The sequence below is a fragment of the Gambusia affinis genome, linkage group LG15, assembly GCF_019740435.1.
Source record: "Gambusia affinis linkage group LG15, SWU_Gaff_1.0, whole genome shotgun sequence".
NCBI lineage: Eukaryota > Metazoa > Chordata > Actinopteri > Cyprinodontiformes > Poeciliidae > Gambusia > Gambusia affinis.
This window is the reverse complement of record NC_057882.1, coordinates 2,248,749-2,271,410: the sequence shown is the minus strand read 5'-3', so window position 1 is coordinate 2,271,410 and position 22,662 is coordinate 2,248,749. Positions and strand designations below refer to the sequence as shown.

Here is a 22,662-nt window from a genome sequence, read left to right as displayed (position 1 = left end):
TGCTACCGATGCTGGGTTTCATTAATTATGCCCCTAATTGGGTTGGAAATGTTTTCATGTAAGTTTTGTGTTTTCTTTGAGGAGGCGGAGGAAGGGAAGGTTGCAAAACCACGCTGAGCGATTGATGTGTTTCACCTGCTTGAAAAAGATAAGCGATCCTTGTCTTTTTAACAGTTTGTGGCAAAGACTGCAAGATGCAATGAAATTCAAGGACAACAAGCTCAAGTGTTGGAGGATGAAACACCCACATCTCCTCTGAGATGTGTTTGATGGACCATTTAAAGACTAGGAAGTGATGAGGGTGAGGACAAATTTTAAAAAGTCGCTGATGGGAAAACTTATGAATACTGGCATCTTGAAGATTCCAAGACTCCATAACCATTAGGTACTATCTGTAGGATAGGGGAGTGTGTTCTTTGTGATGCTCTTGCATAACAAACAAACTTGTAGCTAATCACCAATAATATCTCATATATGGTGACCTGAAAAACTGTGGACCTCTTCTAAAGGCACAAAAATGATTCACAAAATCAACCTTTTTCCATTGCCATCACAGTTAATAGATCTTAGTCCTATTGACATTCTGTGGAGTTGAGATGAAGAGAAGAGAACTAATGAGAGGATCTAGAACAGGGGTCTCAAACTCCAGTCCTCGAGGGCCGCAGTCCTGCAACTTTTAGATGTGCCTCTGCTGCACCACACCTGAATAGAATAATTAAGGCTCTGGAGAACTGATCTACACAAGGTGGAGGTAATTACGCCATTTCATTCCAGTGTTTTGTACCTGTGGCACATCTAAAAACTGCAGGAGTGCGGCCCTCGAGGACTGGAGTTTGAGACCCCTGATCTAGAATGTTGTCCATGTTCAAGGCTTAGTAAATGCTGTTGTTAGCCACTAATGTGTCCATAGACAATACATTTACTTCAGTTTTCAAGCCCTGTGAGGTTTATAGATCTGAAGATAACAAAGTTATGGGGAACCTGCAGATGTTTGGTTTGGTACTCTCAAAGTAAAAGAGAGAGAGAGAGTTAAATACCCTCAGTTGCCCGTGTCCCCCCAAAAAAGAGAGGAAAAAGCAAAACTCCAAAAGTATTAACAGAAAGTTGGACCTGGTGAGCTGATCAAAAAGAACTAAATGGTACAGCAGGGGGCCGACCCTATACAGGGCCGTCAAAGCCCCGACTAGTACCAGACTAAAACAAAAGAAAGAATCTACTGCAAAGAAAGAATCGAAAACAGGACAATCAGTCCCACCAGGCCAAAATCACAATGAAAACAGCAAACAAAAAGGCTAACAAAAATACCTCATGGCAGGCTGGAGACGTCAGCTGCGGCCTACAGCGACTGGAGTCAGGACTCAGCCTTGGTGGTGGTGGAGCGAGCAGAAGGGCGGATCTCCACACATGTCGAAACCAGGCCTATTTATAGGCAGGCCACCAGTGCCACAAATTAACAAAATCAAATTAATTACAAAAAGGAATTATCCAAACTCCAAAATATATTAAACAAAAGGTAATTCAACTAAAGTCAATCCACAAAACAATCTAGAAAAATAAATAGAAAGAATTAAAATGTGCCCAAAGCACATAACAAGCACACACTTAGAAATGTGGTAGGTATGCCATAGGTCAGGGGTCTCAAACTCCAGTCCTCAAGGGCCACAGTCCTGCAGTTTTTAGATGTGCCACAGGTACAAAACACTGGAATGAAATGGTTTAATTACCTCCTCCTGTGTAGATCAGTTCTCCAGAGCCTTAATGACCTAATTATTCTATTCAGGTGTGGTGCAGCAGAGGCACATCTAGAAATTGCAGGACTGCGGCCCTCGAGGACTGGAGTTTGACACCCTGCCATAGGTGATATGAAGCTGCTGTAGACTCAGAATGGACAGTGAAAGACAACAGTTGCTGCATCACAAGGTAAGCAATTATTTATGGGAGAGTGACAGCGTTCCATCAATCGGCTAAATCAGTAAAGACAAACAATATCAAGTATGGATTGGTGTATTGTGCAGAACATGAAGTGAATGGCACCTGGCTTCAGATACTGGACATGACACAACACAGCATGGGATAATGAACCCTAAATGGGTACTTTAATTTGATATCTATAACCCTCACATAACAGGCAATGCTGCAACACATTGTCCAGTCTCCTACAAACCCAACATCAGACCTCTATCAAAGTCCTTCAAGTAATGCTGTCTAATAGGATCCTGAGGCACCGTCTTTCTCTGGTGACCTTTATTCACTGTCTTGACTGGCTTTTGTTCCTGATAGCAAAGGAAATCGCTTTATTTTCAACAGTACAACGGATCCATTGTGGTGTTGGGCATGTTTTGGAAATGTAAGTGCAGCTCATCAATTACTGGAATTTTCACAAAATTAGACCCATTAGTGGTTTGATTTTAGACAGTTTCTCAAGTATTCAAGAACTGGTAGAACCTTTACTGTTGCCGTTGGGTCTGAGAAGCTGTGATGCTATTGCTTTTGTCATGTTATTTTGCCCCAGACCGCAGTTTGAGGGGGCTAAACAACTCTGCATCCAGAGTGTAATTATTTCCATACACATCAGGTGCCATTATTGGCCTTAGAGCAGTGACAAACCACTGCTGAGAGCAAACATTTTACTGTCATTCTAAATTATCTCAAGCAGGCCCCTTGTTAGGTGGAAGGTGATGTCATTATTGCTTGATGAATCAGAAACTGTTGCAACCAAAGGAAATGTCCAAGAGCAGACTGGACGATATATGAGCTAAAGCAGAAGCTTAAGGGTCCAGGTAATTTATTCAGAAGGGAGAGCAGTTTCCTGCATGGCCAAGTGGGAAACAGATTGAATGAACTCCTGAGGATAACAGGAAGAAGAAAGTTAACATGGGGTATGGACAAGAGAAATGTCGTTCTGACAAGGTCAGTGATGTTATACTGCCACACTAAATAAAGTGATGCACTTTAGATCCCACAGCTTGGCCATACACTTGAATACATATAATTTGAGGCTCAGATTGATCTATTTCTTTCCTCTGAAAAGTTTCCAAAATTGAAATGAACTTCAAAAAAAAAAAAAAAAAAAAAAAAAGCTGTAAAAATGATTAACCTTTAGTTTTTAAACATTCTTCTACAAATACCTGTTGTTGGTGGCATCTTTAATACAGAAATTTGTGGTCTTTTGATGTTTTAAAATTTCTGAATTTGAAGAAAGTACTAAAAATAAAATGGAGAAGCAGCATTGAGTTATAATGCACCAAAAATATGGAACAAACTTCCAGAAAATTACCAAAAGGATGAAACACAGCTCCTTTAACTCAAGGCTATAAACCCACCAGTTAAAAGTTGCCTTTGATTCATAATAACTGGAACACATTGATATTTTTGATGCATATTTGCTTGATTCTTGTGATGGCATTGGAAAAATGTAATGTTTGTTTCTTGTTTAATGATTGGTTACTATTCTGCTTTTATAGTGTAAAAAAAACACTTTAAACTGCCTTGTTGCTGAAATGTGATGTACAAATAAAATTGATTTGATTTATAGAAAATATTCATTATTTTGAGATTTAGCACTTGCAAATACTTTTGATGATCCTTAAAACAGGAAAAGTTTAGTCTGATTCTGCAACTCACATTTCTGAGCTTTTCTGTTTAAAATTCACAGACTACCGTGAAATCATGGGTGACTTATAGACACTAGGGTTGATTTTTGTTATACACTTGGTGTAAGATATTCAGCAGTTACAGGCCTATAAACACAGAGCTTCACCAATATTGGTTATATGGCAGAGTGTTTACTCTCAGGTGCTTTTTTAATGTCAAATCTTGAGAGTGATAAAGTTTATAAGAGGTTATATAGCTACAGAGTGTTTTGCTCTGTCATTGCTCGGCCCTGTATGTGCAGCATTTCAACTAGGGGGTTCAGGCCATCCTCATCCTCATCCTCATCCTCCTCCTTCATCTGTCTTTTCTCTGCCTAGAGCTGCTCCCAACTCCCCTTCAGCCTCTACTCCACATTTCCATCTCACCAGACCTTTGATTTGGAGATGAGCAACAGAAAACAGTTCTTAACAACAATATGTACCCGGACAGCTGGAGAAATTTCAGAAATAAATCCAAGAGGTCTTCAACTGGGGAGCAAAACATTTTTTTGTTAATTTCTTTAGCAAAAGTTCTTGAAAGCCTTTTCCGCTCTAAAACATGTTCCTATAAAAATATTTCTAAGTACAGTACAGACCAAAAGTTTGGAAACAACTGTGTGTCCAAACTTTTGGTCTGTACTGTATTAGTGGAGTAAGGCTTTCTGTATCATGAAAATCAAAAAGAGTTTTTTAATACTTCCAGAGGAAATATAGAATCAGTATATATATTTTTTTCATTTTAAATGTTAAAATGGGGAGTATCATGAATTTGCAGGACTTTTTTATACCACGATCAAGCATGTTACCTTGAGGTTTTATGAAGGCGCTGTATATGTGAAAACAGCTCCTTTTTGAGCCTAACAGCACTTTCAGTTTGAAACGTATTTCCCTTTTTTCTTGTTTAAATCTCATGACATCTTTTCTTTTATATGATGTATCTTGCATTCCCTCATCTCTAAAACAACGATTTTATCTATTTTTCCATTTGTGCTTGTCAAGAGTAAAGAATCAAGACAGATATGGCAGATTACAAGTTTGTGTTAGTAAACATAAGATAAGTTGCAGTGATTGTTACTTTTCTTCGCCATCCTCCCTGTTTTATTTTTTAAATTATTTTTTTTTAAACTGTCATCGTCTGTTGAAACTCGGAGCTCGGATCGATGCGCCCTCTCTCAGCACTCTAAATTGGATGGCCAGGGATTGATTCATCTGAGAGCTCAAAGAGAGCTCTGTGCAGCTCCAGAGGCCTTTACACCTCATCTACACCCCACACACACGCCCACACGCACACACACACAGTCAGCACAGCATCTTAACGCACCTTAATCACATAATGCGTTTTGTGTCCAGACACCTGGATCTCTACCGGCTTGATCTCGATAATGGATCTGTTGCACTCCAACACTTGACCTCGGGTTTCCATCTGTGTGTGTGTGCAAATGGTCATTTGTTTCGGGTCTGAACTGCACCACTAACACCCCTGTTCTCAGGTGGACCAACTGCAAGCAATTTGCTCTCATGAACCAAGTGGTTGTGCAGGTGAAGTCACTTTTTAAGCAACAAATCCATCACATTTATCTGCAACACATGAAGCTGCAAAAGAACGCAGTTCTTTCCTCGTTCACTGGAGGCAGCAAGTCAAAGATGTCTACAGTTTGGGCTAGAGATCTCTGATGGCGCCAGAGTCAGGCTCCTGTAAAAGAAAAAGAAAAAAAGTGAGATAAAGCTTCTACTTAGTTATCTAAGTAATTGACACACCTTGTAATTGAAATCAATTACAAGGTGGAGGAGGATTCAAACGCAGACATTTTGACACATATCTACCTCCGTAGCAGAGAGATGGAGACGCGTTTGATGATGTTTGTGTGTTAAAAGATTAAGTATTTCTTATTTGTATAACCTCGACTATATCTTCACTAGTTGGTCATATTTTTAATTTTAGTACAGTTTGTTATAGAGTTCTTTTAAAGTTATGACTTCATCCTTGTATTATTACAACTTTATTCATCTCATATTAAAAACAAAAAGCTTAGTCTGGCCATAATGCTCTGTCATTTTTAAGTAACTGTAGTTTGCAGAAAAAGCCTACATGACCTTTGGGATTTCTGTGATTATTATTATTCACAAAGTATCATGCACTTTCCTCTCTTCTATCAAGCTGAAATGCAAACAAAATTGCTGCAAATTTTACACAAAAGTTTATAAGCTATATGCTTTTTGAAAAAGAATAATCCATAGAGGCTGACTACTAATATTGATAGTTTGAAAACTTTTCACTGTTGACCTTAAAATAACATAAATTGAAATTGTGAAAATAAATTCTCTTAACGGAATCCTACCAATTTAAAAAAATTCAAATTTTTTGTTAGAAGGTTTTTGTCCTTGGGTGAGGTGGTTGTTCAGCCATATCAAAATTTGTATGTTTCACAAAATTGCATTGGAAGCACTTTTTGCATCACACTAGTCATGTAATCAACAAACAGATGTTACTACTGGTTCAGAAGACGACATGAAGTGGTAGGGGGGTGATGAGCATGTTTTTTCATTTCTAATCTTGTGGACAAACATGTGATTTTAAATGTATTTTTAATTTAACGGAATTGAAAAATTGTGTTTTTTCAACATTATCAAAATATCAACAGGTGTCAAAGTTTTGTGCACATTTGTAATGAAAATGCAGCTATTGCTAAGTTTAAATATGCACATCCTAGTGAATCATTTGCACTTTTGAGTATCACACAGACTGAGCAGTCGAGATTATATTTGACCAACTCAGTTAATAAACTGATCTTGTATATTGTTTTAAGGCAGAATATAATTGAGAAACACTGACCGGCACATTCAATTCAGCATGTTTTTACTATTATGACTGCAGAAGTCTAAATGTTACATCCTTTTTACTTGGACATAATAAGGTCATATAATATAAAACCTTGTTAATGCGTGATGTCTTCAGCTTGACTTGCAGAGGCTAACTCACACTTCAGGCTCTCTATATGTGTAACTCTTATTATCTTGTTTTGTTCAGAGAGGGACTTTGTGCTACACCAAGTGAAGTCATTACATGCTCTCCTGGCTTTGTGCTTAGTGCTGCATGGAGCCATTAGAGGTGACTGTTTGTTTCTCTCCCATTCAAAGACACTTTCAGTCCTCGATGGTTGAAAAGGGACGTTCTGATGAGCTGGTTTATATGTCTGATTCAAGCCACCAGCAATCAAAGCCGCTTTCAGACAGCAACATCCATCGGTTTCTAGGGGGTTTTGTCCATCCTTCTGCAAAGCTGCTTCTGTCACGCACAGTCTAAGTAGCAATGGCACCTCCAGTCTCTGCCTTGTTGCTGCAGGAGCCTCCACGGAGCCTGTCGGCCTCCTGCCTGTCAGAAGCTGTTGAAGACAAGGAGGGGCACCCGTCTTTAATTAGCTTCAGGGTCTCTGTTTCGTTGTTCTCAGGCACTGACATGCTTATACAGACAATCCCAATCACCACAATGCCTGTCAAGAGGCATAGTGCTGGTTGCCAGTGCTGAGTTGTTGCGTGTTTACTTCCTAGTGTGCGTCTGGGACTAAAGCCACTAAAATAACTTCAGAAAGAAGAAAAAACTAAAGTAAAGATAGAATCTGTCAAGTTGCTTGTACATGTCTTAAATATTTATGAGATGGATTTTTTTTCTTCTTTCTTCAGACCACTGTGATTCATCTGTTTTACTTAAAGCTCCAGTTAAGAGATATCACTTAACATCTTCACACAAATGAGTTTGTGTGAATGTCTCGGGTTGCTGAGTTGTTTTGGTTATTTGATTGGATTCTAGTTTTATTATTTTGTGTTCTTATTTTGGTTAGATCTGTCTTGTTCCTGTTTTCCTTCAGATCAGTTCTTCTTATTGTTTATAGACAAAAGGAGTGAATACGTCAGGTTAGTGAAAGCGATACTTTAATCAATGGCTCTCTACCGAGAGGAGATGCAGCTAAACGCAAAAGCACAAGGTCAGATGTACTTTCTTTAAAGAAAAAAAACTGATAAAATAGCAGTTAAAAAGGGGTTAATGGTGGATGTGTTAATAGTCTCTTCCAGAAAAGAGACACAACTTAACACATAAACTCTGAGCCAGGAATACGTTTAATAAAAGTAGAGCACTGGCATCAATGAGCCCCAATCACTGGTCTGTATGCACATAAAATGGAAGTTCACATCAGGCAAAATAGCTTGGCGCCTAAATGCTTGACAGCATGTGAAATATTAAAGAAATAAAAGCTCATCTGTTATTATGTGTTTCCCGAATATGATGCTGACAAGATTTAATTAAAAAGTAAAATTTCCCAATTATTCTTAGTCTCTGGATTTTAACACAAAGCCAGATTTACTCAACACCTCTGGGCTCAAGGTTATAGTGGACTGGGGTCTGTTGTTTCATAAATCAGGGGATAATGTAATTGGCTGGGATCGAGTTGGGGAGGCGATTAATTCACTCAACTCCTCCAGCAGCACTTAAGGTGGCATTACCAACACTCCAAATGTATTATTTCAATCAGAGAGCTCTCTTTTCTCACTGAAAACAGGCCCAAATTATACTGTCTGCAACATGTTACTGTCTGTCTATCTGTCTGTCTGTCTGTCTGTCTGTCTGTCTTATTCCTCTGACGGTGGTTTTAGTCACTGATTTATCAGGTGAAAATGAAAAAGAAAACATCATATTGAGGTTTAATTAATTGCCCAGGCTGATGTAAACATAGTTAGAGGTGTTTAGGATAAAATAAATAAGTCCCCGCCCCCTTTTGCCCCCACGCCTCTTTGCAAATTGCAGCTCCCCATGGCTCTCTGCTTGAATTAGGCAATTTAACTGATTGCAATTACACACTGTCAAGGGCTCTTATATCACTTTGAGAACCATTTTAATTCATTTCCAGCCCTTAACACATTTCCTCCCTTTTACTCAAAATGGCAGGAGTCAGGTGCAGTTTCCTAAATCCAACTTTCATGTTCATTATTTTCTCTTTTTTTGGGGGAGGAAATTCTATCTCTTCATTTAGCCGTGGCAGACCGTAATGAAAGTGACAATGATCCATCAGAAAAGGCCGGCGTTCCCCTGCAGGGTATCGTACTATCTGAGAGACATTTGCTCCCGTTTTGCTTCCAGTTACAAACTCTCACACTTAATTAACTTTATCATAAGACAGAATGTCAGAGGAACGGGATTTAATTTAACACCTGCTAAGTGCCTTTTGTTGCTGTGAAATCCACCTCTATTTCAGGTAACTTCATAACAGATGTGAATGTAGAGTAACTTGTATAGTGGAGGTTCTACGGTGATAGCAGAAAAGTTTTATTATGCTGTTATGGTGACGGTTTTAATAAACATAGAAGAAAAAGTTTTTGCTTACATGTTAAAGCTGCAGTACTCAGCTTTTGTGAAAAATATAACAAGAAAACGCACAAAGTAGTGAGTGTGATAAAATGTAAAGTCTGAATAATTTTCAAAAAGGAAATGCAACATTTGCCAATCTTTGAAGAGATTTGAGGATTTTCAGTTGAAACGTTGTTCTAACTTTGTTGGTGAAACATTGAGCTGTTCTGGTTGCAAGCCCCTGTCCTCAGTTTGAACTTGACACCCGTTCCATGAATCAATCTGAACTGCAGGGTTATCTGGCACTGCTGTGGGCATTAATCTGTGTGTGAGTGTGTGTTAAAGAGGCGGGGTTAAGACCAGCCAGGAAGGTATTTACTCCTGATTGATTCATTTGGATTTAATCCACCCCAAAGCGTAAAAGGTCCAACATTGTCTCTCTCTTTTTTCCACATATTTTTACCTGCTCAGCTGGACTTTTACAACAATTTGCGAGATTTTTATTTATGCTAAAGAATCTCAGAAATATTATTTGCTGCTTACTGCAGAGTCAGTTGCAGGCGACTAATGAAGCTTAAAATGCAGATTGTGTTTTTCTCATCTTCTCTTGCTCACGCTGAGAGCAATGAGTGAGCAGAAGAGGCAGATGAAATGAAAACCTTCAATTACAACAGTGTAGAATGTATTTCTAAATGTCTGTACAATTTTGCATACAGTTCATAATTTATTTTGCAATGCAAGTATTCTAACACGTTACTATTTACAATCCAATAATCAGATTAAAGTTATGAATTCATGTAGCATAATGACTGTCATTCCAGGACTGAACACTCACTTTATCATCCATCCATCCACCCATCTTCTTCCGCTTATCCGGGGTCGGGTCGCGGGGGTAGCAGTATCATTCACCTCACAACTAGCAAGCTAAACACTCTGGTAGCAAACACAAGCTGCCAGATTCTGATGTATTTTATTGGTCAAAAGACCTTTGATTATTGGTCAAAATGCATTGATATAAGTTGACTGGCAATTGAACGGATATTGCCTCTTTCTAAAACCGAAGTAAAAAAAAAAATCATAAAATAGGACTCAGCAGTTTTAAACTCATTACAGTACAACAACAATAAAAGCTAAGAAACAAGTTTTGTTCTTGAACAACTCTGTACATCAGTGCAACAGTTTGATCTTACAAGATTAACAAAAATGATACTTTTCACATCTAACAGACTCCTTAGCTTCTCACTGATAACTCAGTTTCACTTTCCAGCCCTGCATTCAGTAACTTACCAAACATGAGCCATAAAAAACACTGAGATAAAAAGCCTAAATGTTTTTTTTCAGCCACAAATATTTAACTAAAATATCTACTGAAATGTTTTATTGTCTCTGCCTCCCTCTGACTCTCTGGAGCCTCATGTCCCTGTATGGATTCATGTATTTACAACAAACACCACAGTGCTGTGCTGAAGGCGCTGTGGTGTGCCTTCAAAATAAAAGCACGAGAGTGGAAGATTTAAAACTTCTTCGCAACTGCGGTGAAATTATCGGGTGGGATGAATGCGACTGTCTCCAATATTTGGGGGGGACACATCCCCCCACCCCCTCCGGTTGCTCTGATTTTTGGGTCAATCTGTTATACATTTAATCTTGGGGCAAGAACTCAATTGTGATGGAAAAGATACAGATTATATAAAGAACTTGATCTTGGGAGGATATTTTGACGGCATTCTTTTAGCCTATTACATCTGCGATAAACTTTACATTGGGATCATAACTGGAGGAAAGAAGTACTGGAGGAAACACGGTGGTTTGGCTTTTCCAAAACATTATAACTCAAGTTTAATTCATCTTCTAAGAATATAATACTAATAAAACAAAATCTTTGCTAGACAGAAGACATATAAATTGTTGCACTTTTACTATACATACTTGTGTTTTCCGGACTAAAATATTGATGCCGTAAATTAATCCTGATCATAGAAACCAGAAGCTAAACTGTGTTAAATCATGTATTTTGATACTGCAACGTGTTTAATTTCTATTTCTCTTTTAAATGTTATGCTTCCCCACATAAATCTTTCAGTGACAAACCATAATTTGACTAAAATATGATTTCTTCTAATTTTTTTTGGCTTACAAGGAAACTGGTAGCTACTCATTACCCTCCTGATAAGTGTGGCTGAACGTCATCACCATTTTTCTTGTTATTGTCCCGCTGTATTCTGTGAAACATTCCCCAGTCGACACTCGCCAGGATAGGAGGCAATTAAAGAACAGTATTTCTCCTGCTCGTAAAACTAGGTCGCGGCTAATTGCGTTTGACGACGAAACGCAGGAACATAGTGAGGCGGAAATTACATGCAAGGCTTGTCACAACAGCTGGAGTATAAACATGAAGACAAATGCCTGCACAGTTTGTCTTTTGACAGCAAAAAGGACATATTTGCTTTTGGATGCTGAAAAATTGAAAGTGAATGCGATGCTCTCCTCTTCCATTATTGATGCTTTGTAAAAACATTGTACAGCTGATTTCTGTAGAATTTGTTACTTTTCCCTTTAAGATAAGAACACAATTATCTGCTCACCACAATAATTTGAAGTATGCAGACACAAAAGAGTAAAAATCACCTTTGCTCCCACTTTCAGTGGCTGACCTTATTTGATATTTTGGGTCACTTTTCTTTCCAACCTTGCATCAGTTTATTAAGTTTTGCAGAGACTTTGTTTCTGCTCAGCGCTTTAAGATCCCAATGCAGCATTTTAATCAGTCAGGTTAAGCTCTGGACTTTAAATGGCTGATTGCAATCACTCTTTTTCTTCTTCTTCTTTAGTTATTCTGTTGTAGTTTCTAGCTGATGACCTAGTTTGGACCGAGCTTCAGCTGTTGCAGAGAACCTCATATTTGACTGCTCAAATAAGCCCAAATCACCACCCCTCCAACACCATGCCTGACTGTTGATATAAAGTGTTTGTGTTTTTTTTCTCTTCACTCTTTCCAAACAGTTATTAGTTAGTTTTTAGGTGTAATGTCATTCATCTGAACAATAATTACATTAGTAGAATCTATAATATAGATGTTTTTGCTGATTTCTCTTAGCATTGGGTTATGTTTGTTGTCACCCTTCCTCTGTGTTTTCATCTCGGAAACAACATTTTTCTCCTTAAAGTTTTTTTTTTTTTTTTTTTTTTTCCCCAGACATCCCCTGCCTGCACTGCCCTATCATCTGTCCTCTGACCGTCCTCCGGTTACTGTCCACCGTGATGAAGGAAGAGCGGTCAGGAGCAGCAGGTGTCTTCATGGCTCCATCATTGGGTCTCTGACCTGGAAAACAACATTAGGAAAGAAAAAAATAGCAGTTGGTTTCTAGGTGCTCTCAGATCTCTGAAAGAGGTAAATACTGAAAAACGCCAAGGAAACGCTCATACAGAGAGGATCCAAGGTCTAGTTTTAGTCACTTGCTCAATTTGTAAAGGGTTTTGTCTGTTAGCTGGAAAAGCACACAGATATTTGTGTTTGAATAGTCAAGGTTCGTACAAAGTATTTCTACCAAGTTACATTCTGCAGTCGTCAGGCTTTAGGGTCGTTCTTTCACCACAACCAGAGTTGTTTTTTGTGATGCATTCCTTTTAATCTGATGTGAAAGTAATAAATGGGACAAAAACAGATAAATACAAAAAGTTATTCATTTTGTTTATATATCTGTATTACCAAATTAACTCTGAATGGAATCTGTTGTGGTCAGTGAAACCATTCCTGCAATCATTTAGAGAGAGATCTGGGACGTACCTGTGCTTCGACATGGTTTGCATGTTGGCGGATGCTGGATGTGGTTTGAGTGTTTTGTTGTTGTACCATCATTTCTGAAGGACCTATTGCAAACTGAGGCTCCAACATGAACTGATAAATGATGATGATCAGATGAACCGATCGACTTTTTAAAATTCTGATACAGATGTCAGAGGTGCATCGGATCAGCTAATACCAATCCGAGGCAGATAATCAGTGCAGAATAGACTTAAAATGTTTCTATTTTATACATAAACACAAATATGCTGAATTACACATTTAACTGATACTTATATACACACATAGATAAATACATGAAGTCCCTTTGATGGGTGGCAGCTCCCATCTGAAGCTCTGAAGTGTTCTACATTTCATCAGATTAGTTTTTCCTGTTAAGTTTAAAGTTTGCACCATTATCCACCTAAAGACTAAGGAGCTTAAAAACATATTGTCACCGCAAAGAGGATTCTAATTTTAAAAGTAAAGGAACAAAACACCATCCAGATGTTTTGTGCATTTTATTACAAACATTAATATAAAAACTAGAAACACTGTTTTATGTCTGTAATGAAGCAAGCTCTAGCAAAAGTCCTTATAAAATTAAACAGCTTAGCGGTTCTTTGTGAACTTGATCAGATAAGAAAAAAATGACAAAGAATCAGTGTTAAATGTGGTCATAAACCTGAAGCCTTTTGTCAGCTCCTTTATTATTCCCATCTATCACAACTTACCTGGAGCTACTCTGAAAAACTATCACCATTCAAATGATCTTCACATTAAGTCTCATGGCTATACATTAATCTTAATTAACTTTTAAAACGATTTCAAAGTATAGGGTCTTTGTCATATTAATATGAATCAAATGCCCAAAAGGAAAAAAGAGATATTGCCCTCTCTGGATGAGCTCTGGGTGGCGAATTGTGATGTTCAGAAAAGCAAAAGATCTTTGGTCTTTTGTGAAAGTAGAGATAGTGAAAGTCTCCTTCACTGAGGAGACTTTCACTGCGCCAGTCTCTCACTTTCTTTCATGTTTTTCCTTTATTGCCTGAATCATTTTAGCAAGGATGATTTAAATATTAAAATGTTCTTACAACAGTGAAAGGAAAACCTTGACACTGGGTTTATTTATTTGTTTTCTTTTTTACTTCTATGTATTGAAGTGATATGAACTCAAGCTAACCAAGTGACTAAAACACAATAAACATTTTAGCAATGTTTATCGGGTATTAAAGATTACCTTTAGTATTAATAGTAACTGCTACATTTGGCCAATAAAGCCTTTTTGTAAGATCAAATGCCACTTTTAACATTTTAAAGGGAACCAATCAAGTTCAAACAAACAACTATGTCAGCTACAGTTGAAATTGGCCTCTGTCTCTTTAAAAACCTCCTATGCTTTCCTTCAGTCCTCCTTCATCACATCATTACAACAATGCTTCTCCATGACATCCATTAATGCAATTTACAACCATTTTTAGGAAAGTTGTAGCTTGTTTAATAAGCTCAGCAGATGTATGTTTCCACCAGGTGTTTAGTAATTGCTGCTGCCACTAGTCTGGTGGAGCCAGGAGAGAGATGGATATGGAGATAAATTAGAGACTAATTTAGCTGCATTATCTCTAATGTTAGGTAATTTATACAGTATAAACCTTCCGCATGCTGAAAGCATTATGCTAAATGCTAACTGTGTAGATATATTCTACAAATGTTAAGCAAGAAACATGATGCAAAAAATGCTTTCTTTTTATATTATTTATCTTGGTGATAATTTGCTAAGAGCTAGCTCAACATAATGAGATTAAAAACTTGCACAAATCAAGCTTACTTAAGTACAGTTTGTTAATAAACCATCTCATGGTGCATTTTGTAGTGAAAGTTCAGGGTTGAGGTTTGTACCAAATGTGAATGTTTAACATGCCTTGGTATTTATTGTCTTGCCACAAGCCAAAGAGAGTTTCAGTTAATTTCATAGAAATGTAATCTGTGGTCTCTGGGGAACGCCTCGGGGCGCTGTGTTATTGAAAAATCATCCTAGGTGAACTCACGTAAAGCCCAGAAGCACAGAGGTCAATGCAACAACTTTATTTTTGCACTTTTAATGCCAATCTCAGTAAAAAACCTGCACTACAAAATTATATTGACTCTGTAATTCCAATCTACTCATCCAGTAAGAACCATTTTACATTTTAATCCTCCTCAGAACGTCAAACTGGACAGTTTTGCTTGCTGAGATCTTGTGGCCAGATGTAAAAACCAAGCAAATGTGCGTGTGTGTGTGTGTGTGTGCATTCATCGTAGATTCTTTCACCTTCTCCATTTAGAAGTCAACAGTTCTCACAATGCCGTGAATGTGGGACTCACAGCTTCTCACTTTGCTGCTCCGATGGTGCCGTGCAGCATCACAGTTCTCTCTGCTGACCTTAAACACAGACAGCGGCAACAACACCAGCAGGGTTGCGGAATGGCACGTATATGTCAGCCTCCTCACTGGGAAGAGGCCTTAGAGGAAGAGCTAAAGAGTGATACAACAGAAAAGGTTAAGATGCTGAAATTACTGTGTTGTTGAAAGAAAGCTTTCAAACTGCTGCTTTTGAGGCTTTTTGTCACATTTCACCAAAGCACACTGAACGGTCTTTGTCAGCTTTAAAGCCAGCAGAAGCCCCTGCTGCTTGGCTGTCAAAAGATGTGACAGGTGTTGCTCACATCAGAGGGGTTGTTTGATCTCCTCACATCATCAATATTGCTTCACTGAAATATCTGGAGACAACAGTTTTGTTTCTTTTGAATATATTAAAAAACGCAAGAATTTTTCTTTTGTTTTGTTCAATCCAGTTGTAACCCCTAGAAGAGGGGTCTCCAATCCAGTCCTCGAGAGCAACTGCCTGCCAACTTTTAAGGTGCATTCACACCAGCCCTGTTTAGTCTGTTTTAATCAAACTTTGGTCCATTTGGCTAGAAAATCTGGTTTGTTTAGGGAGGTATGAAGAAAGTCTGATGCAGACCAAAAACGCAAACTTTGGTCCACCTAAAGATCTGGGTATCAGTTCAGATGAAATGGACCCTTTCATGGTCTGAATGCAAATGTGGATGGTAAGCAAACTGGAAAGCAGGAAGTGAACTATAGCGCAGGGCATTCTGGGTAAATACAACCAAAACAAGCATGACAGTCCATCAGTCTTTCATCAAAGACAAAAGAAAAATTCTACAACCACTTAAAGTCTTACACCTCTCCATTTTTGTTTACATTCTGTGAAGAAGGAAGTTGCCCTCAGTGTCTTCTTCAGACATTTTTGTGTTGTTTCCTTCAGTGGCTCTTGGTGCAGCGCTGCCAGAGATGAGGGCGAGAACAGATTTTTTCAAAGGATTTGGTTTGTTTGACATGGTGGAGGTGAAGGAGAAACAGTTGAGTAACAAATGTTACAATTTTGGTCCCCTATGATTTATTCTTTAATTCCAATTTGCACAATTATGTAGTCAATAGAAATGCAGATACTGATAATGCTTATAGTGTTTGAACATAACTTTCTCAAATTATTTCAACATTTTGCAAATCTCAGCATTAAACCTCCTCTTCATTTTGCAGCTCTCTTTGATTTATTAGTTCTTACTGCTTCAGATTCCTTCATTTTGGTTCTGTGCCTCCCTCTATGTCACTGACAGTACCGCTAATGCCGTTTGGGGAATATTTTAACCAATAGTCTCTTAGAATATTCATGTACATCAACTTGAAACCTTGATAACACTTAGAAAAGGGGAAAAAGAGGCCAGAATACTAAAGTATTAATGTGACACCAGGGGGTCTCTGACCACGAGTGAGATTGTAAAGCGGTGCGTCGCAGATAATCATTTACAGTAAAATGATCCTGATCGTATTCCATGGCTCGACTGCAGTGCCTTCTCCCAGTGGTCTGTGCTCCTTTCTTCCTCGCTGTCAGAAGAGCAGCAGAGATGAAGGTGGATCAGGGCAGCAAAGAGCACAGCAGAGGCCAACTGTGGGGCTTCTTACAGACAGATCCCTCATTCGTCCTGACAAGCCTGGCAGTCTGAGAGGCAGCGCAAACAGCCTGTTCACACGCCTCATCCATCGCACATATCAACAGCCCCAAACACACACAAACTGAAGCACAGACATTTAATGTCGAGGACACACTAACTACTTCTTTTTTTTATTTTTTTTAAACTTTTGATGTAAACAACTTGCTTCAACCCCAAAGGTTTCCACTTTTTCAAACTAGAACTTCAGTCTCAAACTGGTTGCCCCCAACCAGCTTTTCATTTCAAGAGCTGATGGTTAAATGGATTGCCCTTGGCTATCAAACTGTAGTGGACACGGCTGCTTTTTGTGTTATATCACCTCCATTTTCCCACATGCCACAAATGCGAAGAAGAATCTTATCCAACCTCTTGAAATCGTCTGTAAAAGGTGCCATAAATGCTGTAGTATGGCAACAGTACAACACTACTAAATAAAAATGTAAAAAAAAAATAAATAATTCGTATTTGTCAAAATGTCCCAACCAAGAAAGTGTAAAATACAGACATTTTCATTGTCTTTATTTGCCATAAAGAAATAAAATCACCAGAGAATGTTTACATTTGATGACATATTTCTGGAAGTAATTTCTCACAGCAGCATGTGATTTAGTCATAAAAATGTCACTCTACCTAATGGTGCAGAGCCTTAATGACCTAATTATTCTATTCAGGTGTGGTCAAGCTGTTTTTTTAAATACATGTATAAGTTGAGAGACTATGCTTTTATGAACTTTCTTTTAATTTGCCAAGTTCATCAAGTAAAAAGTATTTTTCATATTTTATTTGTGTGTTAAGTCCCATGTGAAATCATTAAAATTTAATGTAATAAGTTCACGTGACATTTGCATTCAGGATACTTATATAGCTTTACCAGCAATATAGTATTAAACAGGTCTGAACAGACGATCAGAGCTCTCCGCTGTAGGTCGTCTACAACTGAAGCATGAGTGGTGAAACTCTGAGATGATTAATCCAAACCTGTCCAAAGCAGATTAACTAATTAAGATTCTGGAACAGATGGTGATTACTCGAGGCTTAGTTACTGATGTCAACGAACACCAAGGTTATAAAAGGTTGTGTTGTCAAAAACGTTCAGAATTATCCATCATACTATTGCTGTGGTGGTGAGAAGTTCAGTCTTCTTGTGTTTATTGCTAGAAGCTTGGAGCTGAGTTTCACACCTTGAAATAAAATTGTCTGAAGTTGAATCTCCCCAAAGAGATATGCCGAGACACTGACAAAGACATCGTCATCAGCATTAATTATTTAGCTTGATCCAATTCTAATTGTAAAATGATCTCCAGTATTAGTGCATCAGTGGATTAGTGGAAGTGTGTCAACCCACAGGGACTCCATTGCAGATGTTGGAATCCATCTCCTGATGGTTAGATGATCTTCAACTCGGCTCAGGCTAAATTTGGAAAGAACATGTCTCTGTATATATTTCTTGGCTACATAAATAAATTGCTGATTTAAAGCCATGGTACAGCTGGCTAAAAGATGAATGATTTCAATATAACTTCCATAAGAACTCACCAAGCCTCCCTGTTAGCTTCATCTAGCATTCACAGAGTACAGATCATTTCTGTTTGAATAATTAAAACATCTTAGAGCAACATGAATTTCATTCATGCGTCTGTGTTTGCATAATATTCCCCCCACAGTCAGTGACAGTTAATCAACACCATAGCAAAGTCTGTTCAACAAATCTAATCTTTATCTGATTTACAAACTGCTAAATAAAAAAAAACCCCACAACTCTGGCTAAAAAGGAACATTCTTTTAAAATTAGATTAAATGTCGATCAAACTGGTGTGTAAAACGGCTGCAGGGGAACAGATTCTGGCTTTCAGGTTTGTTTTGGACACGTGATTTCACATGGCACTTTGGATAACAAGGTTTGCTCGAAGGTCGAAACAAACAATGACTTTGACATTGTGCATGAGGACACATATATAAATGCTCTTTGCAAATATGACGGAATGCATGATAAAACTAATACACATAGTGTTGCATCCATTACCCATGAACTTTGTGTTGAATTTCAATAAGTCCTTGAGCTCATAGAGCATTTTATAATGATAATTTCTCTTTATTTTGGAAGCTGTGAAGACTTACTATGTGGAGGATGTTCCTCCCATAAACTCCATACCTGGACCACATGCTTATACACACCTGTCAGTTGGCCCTTGTACCTGAGTTTCATGTATTTCTCTTTGCTCGAGGGCCTCAGGGAACCCAGAGAGCTGCTGCCTTCCATGCCTCTTAGTTGAATAAAGCTGTGACCTTGCAGAGGCATTGAGGGAAATAAGGACATCACCGGAGCCAGATGAAAACTTCCTGCCCTGAAAGCAAAAACAAAAAAAGGACAGTCATGGTAATACAGCAAACATGATTTATTCTTTTCACATGCAAATGGAGGCTTTTTTTTTGTTCCAACAGAAAGACTGCTGGCATTTCCACATAACCTACAATTTGGGGTCAAAATGTTTTTCTGTCACTTTGTTGCTATTTTTCAGGCTACTTTCTTGAGTTTCCTCATCTTACTTTATTCACCAGAGGGGAACAAATAAAGCTGTAAAGATACTTAATATGGATTTAATTTATAACTTAAAACTTTAGTGTTTATCTTGAAGAATTATTTTCATAATTAACTACTCTTATAACCTATGGTTTTTGTCTGGTTTAAAGTCAAGACAAGTTGTAGCTTAACATTTTGGTTTTCTGTTCCCCAGGCAGTTTCTCTTACTCCTTCTTTCAGCTCTCATCTCACACCTGGCAATGATTGACTCATCATCACACCTGCACTGTTTTTAAATTACTTTCTCAGTCTATAAATAAGCTGCTCTGAACTCTTTCAGTCATTTTAAAGGATGTCAGAAATTTTGTTTGAATTTCCAACTCAAAAGGTTTATGTACCATGCAAAGTACTTTTATTTCCTCTGAAAGAATGAAAGTTCTGATGTTGTAAGCCATGTTGGCTGAAAGGAATCACACTGCACTACATTCTGTGCTGACTGGGTTGGAGTTAGCATGTTTATGCTATGTTAACATAATGCCTGCATTCACAGCTATGCTGTGTTTTATTAACCTCAGAAGTAAACTCAATTAGGAATGATGTCAGACCCCAGTTAGCAATGTTCTAGTTAACATGGTAGAATTTGAGACTCTAATACAGCGATGCCCAAGTATCGCTGTATTAGAGTCTCAAATACAGAAAGGTTTTCAACCTAGGGTAGAAAACCTACCCTAGGGTAGGGCTTCCAACTTCAGGGAGAGTTTCAGTGGATTTTTACAACTCGGAAGTTTCAATTTCTAAGTTCTGACTACAGTTGGAGCACAGCATGTGATGAATCTTTTAGGACTGTCGAGAAAATTACCCTAAGGGACTCGGATGTAAAATGAACTTGTCTCCTCATTAGCCTGAGCCAAAAGACATGTATATTTGGGAAATTTGCTTTAAAAACATATCAAAGCTCTTATTCTCCTGTGTCTGAGTTTGATGATACCAGAAAACGCTGCCTCACTAGTTGTGGCTAATTGGGTAGGCAAATGAATCTGATTTTATCTGATCTATTTTCTGATAAAGCTTTAAAATATTCATTGTGCTTGTGTGAAAATTTCTGGTATGATTTTAACAGAATAATGACTAATAAATAATCTCATAAGACATCAATATAAATGACTAATAACATTAATTATAGCTTGTTTCTGGGGTTTTTTATGTCTTTGCCTTTTTTTCCTTTTTTCAAAACTAATGAAATAGCTTCTGCCAAAGAAAATGAATCCAATAATAACTATTTACTGAGTGCATTGCAACAATTACAGCAGAAATGCTTAAAAAACCCAGGAGAGAACTGGGACAGCATTAAATATGTGTCTGCTGAACCATGCAATGAGGTCTCAGGTTTTCAATGCAGACTACTTTATTAAGTCAGGCCTACGAGGTGAGAAAGTACAGAAGTGAATTCAAACCTCTTGCTGGGAAGTTAATAATAATCATTAAAAGTTACCAAATCACACTTTTCTAGTTCATTAAAGAGAGAGAAAAGATTAAACTAGAAAATTCCTGAAGAAATTTAACTGGGGCCTGCCAAAGTGTGCCCGTCGGTTTGGACCCAGCGTTGTGATGCTAAGAATTAGCATCAATGCTAAAGAAAGCTGCAATGTAATCAATAGCATGTGGAGAATCACAAGAATGTTAAGTAAGCTGGACATGCAACATTCAGTATGATAAAGTAAGTGTATTAGCTAAAATGAGCAAATATGCTAATGTAAGCATAAATACTTTCAGTAGCATGTGGGGTATCATTAGAATGTTTACTGTCATTTACTTACTCCATTAAGTATACTAAACATGGCTAATAAGTCTGAAAAATAGAAAATAGCTTATTTAAGCTAAAAGGCTATTGCTAATGAACTGCCTTGCTGCGCAAGGCAGTTCCCTAACCTCGGATAAACAGATAATGCAGAATGTATTTCATCGGTGCACTGTCCAGAGGGGCATATTGAGGCTTTTATTTTGAAATTTGCAGTAAGCTTCATATTAAATGCCCACACTAATCCAATGTGTAAGAGTGCTTTGGATAAACCAGTCACATAAAGCCAAAAAGAGCAATTACATGATGTAAAAATTGCCAAAGCTTTTATTTTGAAATTTTTGTTAAGCTTCATTTGAAAGGGTCAAAGTCATCCCATGTGTAACAGTCATTGGATTAAATCAGTCATATAACGCTCAAAAAAGCAATGACCTGATGTAAAAATTTTCGAGGGCTTTTATTTTGAAATTTTCAGTAAGCTTCATTTCAAAGGGCTAGACTCATCCCATGTGTAACAGTGACAGGGTTAAATGAGTTATATACAGCCCATAGCAGCAAGTTGTTCTAAAGGCCAGCTCAGTCCTCCTCTGTTTTAACTGAACTACTAGTTAGAACTACAGTGATGCGTATTTGTAGTTCTAAACAGCTCTCCCTGCTCTGGGTTCCGTTGCCATGGTAAATAATCCTCTCTGCCAGCTGTGAGTGAGACATCCAGGGGGAGACAATTCTCTGTTTGAGCCAGCCAGTTTGACTAAAAAAAGCATTGCAAACAACTGTTTCCTGTTCGGGAACCGTAATACATATTCGAAAACCGTTTGAAGCATATGAGAGGGCTATTTGTCGTCTCACATAGTCCCGCCATTATTCATATCTCTACCTCACTCACAGTATTAACAGCGATGAGATAAAAAAGTGTGTGCCAAGGTCTGAAATTTATCAGAAATACATGGAAGTGAATCAGTGAGATCTGTCTGCTACCCTGGTGCATGACTTTGCTCTGAAGCACCTGGAGAGAAACTGTAAGCGCTAGATAATTTTGAAAACATTTGACCGGAGCAGGCACGCGTATCAATGTCATGACCAAGTTTGATACCAATCATGCAATATTTGTGAGCGTGAGGGCGAGTTAAAAAATGATTTGGGGTCAAAATGTCGCTCTGACTCTCACTCTAGCGGAGCGGCCTTCACACTCTGATTTTTCCAAAAATCAAAAACTTTGGGTCGCTTAGAAAGAAGTTGTGGACAAACCATAATACATATTGACGTGCTGTCTTCACTTTAAAAGAGATCACGGACGTATCTACAAAATGAAGTTTGAATGGCGTTTCTACATAAAGTTATGACGACACAGAAAATCCTCAAAAATAGGGTATTTTCAGGATTTACTGGTTGCCTCATCCCCTTGACGACGAGAGATGCAGCTGGTGAGCTCGTTAGTGATTTTGGGGTCGTTTTTTGCTTTTTACGTCGCCATGGTAACTCCAAATCCCACCAAAAGTAATAGCTCCAATGCCGGGTTCGAGCCGCACGTTTTGATACCACTTTTAT

The 22,662-nt window shown here is 38.1% G+C and overlaps 2 long non-coding RNA genes across 2 annotated transcripts; one reads left to right on the top strand and one right to left on the bottom strand.

Annotated features, from left to right (window-relative positions):
- The first annotated feature begins 1,844 nt into the window (after window positions 1-1,844).
- On the top strand, window positions 1,845-15,163 carry LOC122844883. Its single transcript, XR_006372948.1, has 3 exons — window positions 1,845-1,920; window positions 12,170-12,364; window positions 15,082-15,163. It is a non-coding gene; the product is annotated as an uncharacterized LOC122844883 (long non-coding RNA).
- LOC122844882 lies at window positions 12,162-19,585 on the bottom strand. The gene is made up of 4 exons (XR_006372947.1): window positions 19,545-19,585; window positions 18,971-19,140; window positions 15,122-15,272; window positions 12,162-12,295 (listed from the first exon to the last, which is right to left on the bottom strand). It is a non-coding gene; the product is annotated as an uncharacterized LOC122844882 (long non-coding RNA).
- Window positions 19,586-22,662: the final 3,077 nt, after the last annotated feature.